A 12,087-nucleotide genomic window follows, 5' to 3' on the forward strand; every position below is an offset into this window, starting at 1 on the left:
ATCAGAGGCACTAGGGAGGTTCTGCTATACGTGAAACGTAGAGAAATCACGTAGAGAGCAGGTGTCTGGGTTAGAGTCTACGGCTTCGCGTGTTTTGGCTCCAGATTTCTACGCGGAGATGGGGTTCTCTACGTTGTGGCACACGCAGAGAAAATGCGTATGGATTTGCTGGGTATCGATCAACTGTATGCAGAAAACTGCCAAATATGGAAGGGGAAAGTTCGCGTGATTCTTTGCGTCGCGTTCCCAAAATCCGTGCTGGTCTGCACTTTTGCTGGGCTGGCTGTGTTCAGTGACTTCCTGTGCGAGTGAACTGGCAGAGGTCACAGGGGACGCTACCTGTGCGTACAGTAAGCTGACCTGGCCTGTGGAGTAGGGCTGACCCGAATTTGCCAGCTGAATCTCGATATTTTGCGGCATAATTTTGCTCGTGCATCGTCGAAATTTTGCTTTCATTTTGCTAGGCCACTCGATAATTTGCTCCCTTTTTGCTCCAAAATTTGTGTCACGTGTGAGAAAACTGACCGAAAGTGGGTTACGTGTTGGCAAAAATGAGAAAAAGTGAGTCACGTGTTGGTAAAACTGTGCCGAAATGAGTCATGTGCACCGTGTATGTGTAAAATCTCCCAATTCCCAGCCAACACACCGATATTTTGCTCCATTTTGCCAGCAAATTCCCTTTCAAAATTCTTCGATATTTTGCTAGAAGAATTGCTAGCAAATTCGGGTCTGCCCTACTGTGGAGGCTGTCGGATCTGGTGCTGGATCGTCGTTTTGGGTCTGTGTGTTGCTTGTTTCGGTGATTTCCTGTACGAGTGTGCTGGCAGGGGCCGGGGTCGCTGCCTGTGCGTACGGTAAGCTGGCCTGGCCTGGCAGGGCCGGCTGTCGCCAGTGTTGGATCTGGTGCTGGGTCTTCGTTTTGGTTCTGCCGCGTGTTGGTTGAAGTGCGGGTCCGTGTATTTTGTAGCTTGTTCGATTTAGGCTGGCCTGGCCTGGCAGGGCTGTCGCCAGTGTTGGATCTGGTGCTGGGTCTTCGTTTTGGTTCTGCCGCGTGTTGGTTGAAGTGCGGGTCCGTGTATTTTGTAGCTTGTTCGATTTAGGGCAGGAGCCGGCAAGGTGATTTTCTGAGTTGCAGAGGCGGCAAGTTGGCGCCTGGCCCTCATGCTTCACGCGGAAGGTATTGCCTTCGGCTGTCCGCACGAATGATGGCACCTGCCTGCAGCCGTTGTTCAGGCGAACAGTTGCGAAGCGTAGATATCTACGCCTGTTCCGACAAATGGTACGCTTTCCAACGGCCAAAGAGAGTTGGAAAGCTTGTGTCTTTGTGGGTAACTTGAACATTTGGGGCTCATGTAAAATCGCACTGATTTTGGGATTTCCCTCATTGCCGAGCCACCGTGCTCACAGCAGAGACTTCTGTGTGTGTTATTGTCGTGAAAGTGGACCACAAAGACGCGCCCGACTTTGTGCGGGTACGTACGGCCGTGGCGAATGGTGCCTTGCACCGTACCGTATTTTGTGTATTTTGTGAGTGCATGTATGATGGCGGCATCGGAGATCCAAATCGGGACGTCAAAGATGTGCACTTGCAAGGAGAGAGAATGGCGGACAGCAATATGTGTTTCGCCAAGAAAGAAACCGTATTCTGCAATGGACTTAGTTGTAGATTGGCTGCAGAACGTTACCTTACAGGCTGATCCGGTAATTTGGACGGAGGCGACGTCAGCATAACCCGGGTCGATGAGGGTGTCCGCAATTTCTACTATCTTCTGGCCTGCGAGGCCGTCGACAAATATTACGGTATTGGCCTTCAATTCGGCCGGCGACATCGACCTCCACAGTGGCTCTGGGGGCTCAGGCTTTGGGCTGCCTGGCGATGGGGAGTCATCCATGCTAGATAGGTAATACTAGTTAGAATAGCAGTGCATATGTGTTTCTAGGGTGGGGATGTGGTCACGACACTCAGAGCTTCAAAACTTGCTTCTCACTCCTGGCGAGCTTTTTTGAGTTGTTGTTGTTGTTTTTTTAATTGAATTCTTTATTCTCACGATGGCACCATCGCCAATAAGAGATAAATTTATGAGAAGGTGAGATTGTGGGTTAAACAGTTGGAAAGTGATTTACCAATCACTTTCAACTTTACAAGTATGGGAGAGGGTGAGCGCTGCAGGAGCAGATTGAGTTAATCAGCAGTGAGCAGATTTCTTGTTTGAAAGCAGGTCGGGAGGCCGGGAGACGTCACGAATGCTAGCAGGGAGGGCATTGTAGTATTCTAGGGACTTGTTCAGTGGGGAGTCTTTACAGCGATCGGTTCTGGAGGGTAGGAGGTGCCAAGTGCGTGTGTGTCGAAGGCTGTACTGGGCCGTAACTTGAGCGGGGGTGTTGAGCAAGCGTATGTGTTGTGTGGCATATTGTTGTTGTTGTTGTTGTTGTTGTTGTTGTTGTTGTTGTTGTTGTTGTTGTTGTTGTTGTTGTTGTTGTTGTTGTTGTTGTTGTTGTTGTTGTTGTTGTTGTTGTTGTTGTTGTTGTTGTTGTTGTTGTTGTTGTTGTTGTTGTTGTTGTTGTTGTTGTTGTTGTTGTTGTTGTTGTTGTTGTTGTTGTTGTTGTTGTATTTGTTGTTACTGTTGTTGTTTTTGTTTTTGTTGTTTAATTTACTTCTGAAATTCTAACGGGCAATAACAAGAAAGCGAAGGATAAGAAAACAATTATAATTGAAATTAAGGGCTAAAGATAATGAATTATGGGCGAAAATGAAAAAGAAAAGAGCGGGGTGGTACAGCCGTTTTCCTATTCTGAATTCCCTGACTGAAGCTGAGGCATTAGCTGGATCCATGCAACTATCACACAGCAGCAGCGTAGCAAGAGAGCTACCTCCGTCAACATCAGTGGATGTGGACTAACTAGACTATGAGTGGATGTGACAGCAAAAGTGACTGTGTGGAGGAGGTGTGGTCGTGCGGGTGTGGCAATGATGACAACAAGATGACAGACCTCTTGAAAACACTGCGTTTGGGAATGGTATGAATATCGCTGGGTAGTGGCAACAGAGAACCTAGCCTGACCAGTGCCGCTTGCAGCGGGTGGTACGTGCGCTCCGATGTCCTTCTACAAGCGGGTACGGCAACTGGGTGACTTTGAAATCAGTGCGTAACTGAGCAGGCTCCCCGCAAAGCCGTGGATGCATCGCCCGGTGAACAATAGCACCTTTTGTTTGTCCAGCTCTGCGATTCGGCAGAGTTCTACACATTGCTCAGCAGATCTACAGTCCGACTGCGCCCACCCCTGCAGTGCAATCTTCATTAGCATCGTGACTATTTCCAACGCCGAGGTAAGCTTTGATTTTTCTTTATCAGATCTCTATGATTGAATGTATATATTATACCTCTCTCCATATACACCCACACTCATATACCAGATCTCCCATGAAGTTTATAAATTTCCATATACACTGTTCAATATACACCACTAAGGAGGTATATACACCACTGAGGAAAACCATCAGAAAAAAAACTCACTGAGGAGCTTTCTTTCTCTAAAAAGGAGTGTATATAGCTTTCTTTCTCTAAAGCTATATTCACTCCTTTTTAGGGAAAGAAAGCTATATTCACTCCTTTTTAGGGAAAGAAAGCTATATTCACTCCTTTTACGGAAAGAAAGCTATATTCACTCCTTTTTGCTCTTGAGCTTGCGCATGGAGAGGTATAAATATATTATAACAAGGGACCTCGTGTATATCGAGAAATATCGACCAGTTATAAAAACCTCGGCTTCGCCTCGGTTTTTATACTGGTGTATATTTCTCGATATACACTCGGTCCCTTGTTATAATAATATAAACATATAACAAGGAACCGAGTGTATATCGAGAAATATAGACCAGTATAAAAACCGAGGCGAACCCGAGGTTTTTATAACTGGTCGATATTTCTCTATATACACGAGGTCCCTTGTTATAATAATTATATTTATACCTCTCCATGCGCAAGCTCAAGAGCAACAACCAAAAAGGAGTGAATATAGCTTTCTTTCCCTTAAAAGGAGTCAATAGAGCTTTAGAGAGAAAGCTATAATTATACACTCCTTTTTAGAGAAAGAAAGCTCCTCAGTGAGTTTTTTCCTATGGTTTTCCTGAGTGGTGTATATACCTCCTTAGTGGTGTGTATACCTCCTGAGTAGTGTATATTGAACAGTGTATATGGAAATTTATAAACTTCATGGGAGATCTGGTATATGAGTGTGGGTGTATATGGAGTGAGGTATATTATATACATATACACCACTAAGGGAGAACATGCCTGTAAGTGTATATGGAGTGAGGTATAAGAGAATATACACCGAACAGAACTTGAACTTTCTGTTATAGACCGCCACTTGGCTATGTTCGTAGCCCCATGTTTCATTCATTCAGTAGCGGTCGTGCAGATGGTCATGGTGCGAGTTTTCAGTCTCTGGGAGCAAGACCTCTGTCACACTCGTGCATAGCTATGGTTGGTTTCATCTCCGATTTACGTTCTATAGCATTCACATATACACTAGAAAAAGGGGATGTTTCGCCTATTTCCTAATCACGTAAAATATGCGAGCTGCGTGAAAGGGGATCGGTCATGTTAGGGTGCGCTATGCTAGAACAACCTGCCTACAAAAATAACAGTATTCGCTCCATCTCCATTCCTTTTCAGTTCTGTGGGGCACCAATCCCGTTTCTACTATGAACTGAGTACATTGAAAAGCAACTGTATGTGTGGCTGTCAGCGTACATGTGTGTGTTTGTGTGTGTGTGTGCTCGTGTGCGAATGTGTCTGAGTGTGAGGATGTGCATGAATGTGTGTGAATTTGTGTGTGTGTGTGGGCGCGTGTGTATGTGTGTGTATGTGTGTGTATGTGTGTGTATGTGTGTGTGTGTGTGTGTGTGTGTGTGTATGTGTGTGTATGTGTGTGTAGGTGTGTGTATGTGTGCGTGTGTGTATGTGTGTGTATGTGTGTGTATGTGTGTGTAGGTGTGTGTGTGTGTGTAGGTGTGTGGGTAAGTGTGTGTGTATGTACATGCATGTATGTATGTATGTATGTATGCGTGCGTGTGTGTGTGTGGTGTGTGTGGTGTGTGTGTGGCTTCGATTGCTCTCTCTTCTCTTCTCTCTTCCTGTCGCTGTCTCCCGCTTCTGGGCGGCAAGTCCCATGCTTCATGCATGCTTGTTCCTGTTGTTTTAGTACGTAAGCCCAGGTACGTGTATATTGTGTCCTGCCGCTACTTGGGCTTTGGCCGTGACCACGATTTATCTTCTCGTTTCTCCTTTCTCCTTTCCTTTTTCCTTTGCTAAGAGCCGTGAACACGATTTACCTTTCCTTTTTTCTCCTTTATTTCTTTTTTTTGCATATTTTCTTTTCATCTGTTTCTCTTTCCACGTTTTCTCATGTCTGGGTTCCTTGTACCTCATTCGCTTCCTTGTCATCGGACATATCAGTCCGTTAGGTTTTGCGAATTCAAATAAAAACACAACCAGCAAACCAATGTTGTTTTTGAAAGACCGTAAAGTCTTAGACAAAACCTCTCCCCTTTTGTTCCTAGTATGGTTGCAACCTGATCTACATCATGAACATGTAAAACATATTTTTTGGAATTTCGGAACCCCGACACAACACACTTTCTAGTTCTTCAAAAACAGTTCTAATTTTTGAAATTCATTATGACTCAGCTGCACTTGTACAACGTTTACGTTGTATCAATTGCATTGCATAGTTTCATTTTTGCTTTATTACTGGTACAAAACCACAGTTCTAATTTTATTCACATTCATATCTCTGATGAAGCTCTACAGAGCAGAAACCGGTTAGATATAATGAATTTCAAAACTTAGAACTGTTTTTGAAGAACTAGAAAGTGTGTTGTGTCGGGGTTCCGAAATTCCAAAACTATCACTTGTTCCAAGTGATATGATGTTGATGAGTGATCTGCAGACCTACGAAAACAACTTCAGATCAACAACTGGCTTCTTCTGTTTAAAAGATCAGGCTTATATAAACAGATTCGAGCAGCTTCTAGAACATTCAACTGCCTTACATAACTAGCACGAGAAAGAACAGAGAATTGAGCTTCATCCAAACGAGATAACAACTGATGGTTTTGTCTTCTTTCACATAGGTTTGACTGAGGCCATTTGCCGGCAAAACTGTAGCATCATTTCCGACCTGGACAAATGCGATTTGTGTACCGGTTATCTGTTCAACTACAATTGCCTTGGTGAGTAGTGGTATTCGACTAGTACGTACTCCACTCACACCATGCCAGCAAAGTGCTGACAGTGCTTTTCCAGGGTCGTCAGGGCACAATTCCTGGATTTGCCTTTCTTTTCGGGAAATTTTTTTGTCGTGTGTAAAAGCCTGCCTCATAAGCCTGGTTTGAATTGAATACAAACATGATTTTGAAGACAATAATTATTATGATCGACACGACAGCCTTGTTTTAGTGTTGACATACGTAGAAATAATCATTTTGATTAGAAGTCTGATTTGAATAGAAGCCAAACCCTGACATCGGCTTCTACAGGAATAATCCCGGCGTTTGTACGTGAAATTACGATAATAATATTATGTAAAACACTTTCCATTATAAATGTATTATCGTAAAATGTGTAGCATGGAAATTGTGTGCACAAGTTATGCGATCAAGTTGCCCAACTAAACAAGATTTTGAACAGTCAGACGAACACAATCTAGCACAAAACTGACAGGGAGTACTGGGTCATGGCATGAAAGTCACCTTGAACACTGCACCATAGTGCTAACCAACGGATTAGTTGGTGGACTCGATCGCATAACTTGTACCCACAATTTCCATGTGACAAAAATATTCCTTGGCTCACCATCTGAGGTCATATATTAAAATATATAGAACGTAATGATAATGTTGAGTCACACAAGGAGTCACCATCCCAGACACAAAGGAACATTTTGGGACAGGTACTAGTAGTGGGAAGACATTTATCATAGATGGAGAGACGGAGAGAAAGAGGAACTAAACGACTACATTATGAAAGAGAGAGATATTTTGAAGAGAGTTGAGAGAGAGATCTGAAGAGAGTTGACGCAATATATAGGGCCTGGGTAGCTATGGCAAACATGGGTGCGCAAGTAGCTACCCAGGCCAACGGAACGAAAGGTGAGAATGACGTAGGTGAGAATGACGTACCACGGGCGGAGGTACCTAACAATAAGAAGAGAAAGAACATCAAGCAGTTTTGTAAGCAGAAGCTCCACAATCTAACTGCAAGGTACCTGCGTCATATGTCATCTGACAATTCTCATCCAGAGACGTGTGAGTCCAGTAGCGACGTTTTTATGCTATGAAGGATCTAGTTCTTTTTGAGCCTGCTGGATTGGACTCAATACTTGTAGATATGTGTAACTAGCTGTTTCTGTTCATAGTTTCTCCTAAAACCTCGTCCAATTTCATCAATGAATCAGTGTCTACTTTGGTATCGCCATTGACACTATCGCCAGACCCTGGGGCACAGCGAGAATGCTCACCTTTGTCTGTTTAATTCGCGCACGGCTCCTTGGTTTCCATGGATTTGTGTAACAGTTTAGCTAAAACGAATTGTACCGGTACATAATTTTGTTTGTAGTAGACATGCAACACCTTTAGCACTTCAATGTGTTGCAACTGTAGTCAGGTAAATGTACAAGACTAATGCAGCATGCCGAGCCAAAGCTGCTACACAAATCCGAACTGCGGACGTTTTTTTGGGATTTTTGCGAGAAATCATGTGGAGATTAGCCATAAACGGCTGTTATGCATGCATAATCCAGCGAAATTATGTACGGTACAACATTTTCCCGTCGCCCCAGTGATCCATGATGCTGCCGTTCGCGACCTTGCTGCCTTTTTCAAATCTCTGGAAATATTCGGCAAGGTTTCGCATATGTTTCTGTTGATTCCAGCCGTTTTCTACGCTGGATTCGCGAAGTCTAAGCGAATTCACCTTCCTACCTTCAAGCTGCGCAAGCAGATATTTTGATCGTCAAAATGCGCAATGGGAAAGTGAAGTTACGATCTTTTTCGTTTCGTTCTTCCTTGTCGTGCCGGCCATTGGTGTTTATCAGAATTGGCTCACATTCAAGGCTTCCTCCTAAGGGGTGCAGAATTTTTGGCAGCCTTCACTCCAATTTTCATTGAAAGGTTTGTCCTTTTCCTACGTCGTAGTTATATTTTCATTGCCGCCCAGATTATCGTTTTCGTGCCCAAGTCGATTTGCGTGGCGTACTTGGACGTCAATTGCAAGTGTTTGCTGATATTTGCAGGACGATTGGAGGTGTGTTCTTCTGCCTCAATGTCTAACGAATGCCCCGGTTTCGTCCGCCATAGGAGGGATTCATGCATGCTTCGTTCTGGATGTCAGCAAGTACAAATCAGACATGCATCCAATCAACATCTTTTGAAATTCATGCTTTCGAAATGTATGTAGAAACAGGACCGTGTGTAGAGATTTTAAACATTAGAGACGCAAGATTCCCTATCTGTCTGAGGCCTTACGTGTATGGGTTTTTTTTGTATTACTAGTGTTACTGTGGATTTAGGCCACGCACAATGTAGTCTTTCGATGATCCCGCTGAAAAGCACACACTTGCATGCGTAAAGGCATGCGTAAAGACCATACTGAAATACTTCAAGTAATTGAACAACAGCAAACGGCAACCGTGATGCAGCTTATATATCTTGCACTACATCAGCACTAAGCACAGCATTGGCACTAAGGACAGGGCCGCAGCCGCTGGTGATGGCGGTACCTGGTTTTACCACTCTCGGCGTTCATGATAATTACATGTAACATGTTCAATATGCAAATGATTATGTAGAACACAAATAGGCTATCCTCGTACACTCCTCACTAGAGTCCCTCCTAAACTGCTTTCTTCTTTAGTGAGGACTACTGTACAAGCTGCATTATGCAGAGTATCTGTTGCTACCGGAGTGTGTAGCCAAAACAAACAGGTTCTTATTCTGATGCGAATAAGATACACAGCATCACACATCTTCATGACCGTGCCATTCCTATGGAGCTGGCTCAGGGCTTGATGGAAAAGCAGTTCACCTGCTGAATTGACAGATGTCCATGAATTCATATTAAAATAACAAGTCGGTCAAGTGAGAATTTAAGTCGGCAGGAATAGCGCAAGCTCCCACTTAGGGAGCAACACACAATTCCCCAAGTATCGTCGAAGTCGCATCAGCCTCTTCTTCACATTAATTACAATACGGCAAATTAAATCAAAGCTGTAAGAAGCTAAATAATTCTGTAACTTGAAACAAGCATTGAAAGAATAGCACCTATAGCAGGTCCATGTGCTTTAAAAGTTAGAGACTGGAAGATATCCTCTATTTGTACACTAACAACACCAACATGGAAGCGTTGCGGGCAACCAACTCCGCCATGCTATGACACTTGATGATGTGTTGTGGTGCTTTGCTTATCACTGCAAGCCCACTGGTTGACTTGACCATCATCCATTGCTTCTTTCATGACGAATATCAGCAGTGCAACTGTGGCAATAAATATCACCGCCTCCAACGCCGCACTTATTGGAGGAGCACATTCTACTGGAAATGAAACACTTCAATTTTCAGTTAGTGCTGATCTGGAATAGTATGGAGAGCAGGGTGGTGAAGGGTTACACGCAAATTCAACATCCTTGCCTATGAGCACTGTGGAGCATGTGCAATGCAGAAACTGCTGTCCAATAGTATACAGAATCTGATTTCCAGCAATCCTAAAATCCTCACATTGATCCCCAAGGTGAAGAGCACACGCATGAAGAGACGTACATGTAGCTGCTATGTCATCAACTTTGCGTTGAGAGAGTAGCAGACGATCGAATTCTATCCTTCTCCTTCTCCAAGATGAATTGCAATCAGTCTAAAGATTTATTTGTGCTCTTTTCTTATCCACGGAAATCTGGCTGTAAGCTGTCCTCAGGGGAGAACATGTTCTAGAATAAGAGCAGTGGGGTTCCATCTGTTCACGTCATGATGGTAGCGAGTCAAGCAAACGTGCCCCCTTCTTGTTCCGAAGTTTCAAACACACCGAATTCCATGATGCACTACATTACTAGAATTTATTACACTGCATCGTCTTGAAAACAATTCCTGTATTGACTCCAGGACATACTAACTTCAGTACTTCGCCGAAGGGAGGTTTCCAGGTCTTGGTAGACTTATTCTCCCCCAGCATGGCCTCATACGACCTCTCCAAGGCACGAATCCATCGCCCCAAAAACTAAAACTTTCTTCGATAAATTTGAAAAATGTGCAGAAAAACTGCACGCGTCTGCACGCTGTGCGTACGCGAGCTGTTGCGATGCGGGTTGCTACGGTACGCCGCCATATTGATAAATGTCGCACTCGGAACAGCCGTGCATAGAGGATCAAAGAGACGTTCGTGAAGTGATTATCAAACAGACAAAGAGGTGGTTTTTGTTGTGCCTCAACTAGAATTATACATGGTTATAAGCAAGTCATTTTCTTCGGGTATCGGGTTCGGGTAGTTTTGCACGAGTGGCAGATCGGGTAATGTTTCCATGGTAACACCGCAATGCACCCTTTCCCTTACATACTGGGTATACGTGCAGAGTACTACATGAATTTGCACACGTGCACTGTACATGATGTCATCTGCGACTTCAGGTTTCCGGGTACTATTCTGTACCAGTCTACACGAGGTCCTCACGGGTAGCATGGGTACCCGACTACCTGTGCACACGACTAATTCTGAACTCGGATAGTGAGCCAATTTAACTATGGCAAAAAGATTAGGGGTCAAAAAAAGAATATTCTGGTCACCCATTTATCAACACAACACCAAAAGGAGAAGAAGACGGCAACAAAGGATGGAAAGCGGCGAAATAACCGCTTCTCACCACCAGTCACTAGGCTTTTTGTGGAAGGGAGGGATCTTGAACAGCGATCTGCTCTCAGGAACTACCCTAATGCCTACTGTTTCGAATGGAGGCATCACCAGCAATAATGGTTTTCACCTCTCACTACCAGGATAACAAAGGGAAGATAAAATACACCCACTATTCTGCTACAGCCCTGCTTGCTTCCAGGTTTCCAGGGTGAGGAGCCACAGAAGAAGGGATTGTGTCATAGTATACTTGGAGGTGACGGAGCTGGCGTGGGATAAGTTGCGGCGGCTTCAGAGGCAACTTGACAATGTGCATTCCTTGCTGGAGGTTCGACAATGTGTAATTTTTCTTCCTTTTGGTCTAAAATCGAGAGCAGTATATCCCTTTCTAAGGACGAGAGTGGAAGTTGCGTTGCAACTCCGAGTTTCCAGCAATCAGGATCACACGTTGCCTAATGATCCTGACTGCGTGAGACTCGGAGTTGCAACACAGCTAGGCATTTTCCAAATCGGCCGGCCGAAAAATTCGCCGCAAACATTGGCTATGAAAAGAATTCAAGAGAGTACCTGAGATCGAGTGTACCTGTGGAGCGATAAAATGCTAAAAGCAAAAAGAAGAAAGGAAATCATACGCCAACACCGGTACGCGCTAAACTGCACTTGTCTTGTAATGAAGAGGGAAAAACGGGCGCTCAAGAAAATACACAACTCACCGGCACGCACATGGGGCTAGCATGGGGTGAGATGGTGCTGGTGGGGGTTGCCATGCTCAACCGGCGACCAGAGTTCTCAGCATCTTCACATGGCACACCAGATGAGGGAGGGAAGCATAAGCATAAGCATGAGGGGAAAAAGCACGGGAGAAAATGGAAGATTTAGAACCAAGGAGAGGATCTCATTTGGAACACAGAAGAACATAGCAAATAATGAAATAGATAATAGGAGTGAAAGGAGAGTGTCAAATGAAGGGTGCAATAGGGTAGCAGTGGAGATTGGCTACTCACGATTGGCGACAATTAGGCTTGGGGTGGGAGAAGCAGGGGCATAAGCCCTGAGGAGGCTAGAGGTGGTCGTTTGCCCAGTCCCAGTCAGACTGCCTCAAGTGGTCATAAACCTTCTTCTTGAAGGTCTGCATCGCCTTCTGGGAGGGGCGAGCACTGAGGATACAGGCTGTTAGGCAAGTCCAGCT

General features: G+C 44.5%; 1 long non-coding RNA gene across 1 annotated transcript in view; it reads left to right on the forward strand.

Moving 5' to 3' along the window:
• Positions 1-12,087, forward strand: part of LOC135820926 (uncharacterized) — a 34,826-nt gene that overhangs the window by 16,228 nt on the left and 6,511 nt on the right. Inside the window, exon 2 of the long non-coding RNA XR_010554218.1 lies at positions 6,140-6,238. This is a non-coding gene — a long non-coding RNA (uncharacterized LOC135820926). The remainder of the gene's footprint in view (positions 1-6,139; positions 6,239-12,087) is intronic.

Source organism: Sycon ciliatum, chromosome 7, assembly GCF_964019385.1.
Source record: "Sycon ciliatum chromosome 7, ocSycCili1.1, whole genome shotgun sequence".
NCBI lineage: Eukaryota > Metazoa > Porifera > Calcarea > Leucosolenida > Sycettidae > Sycon > Sycon ciliatum.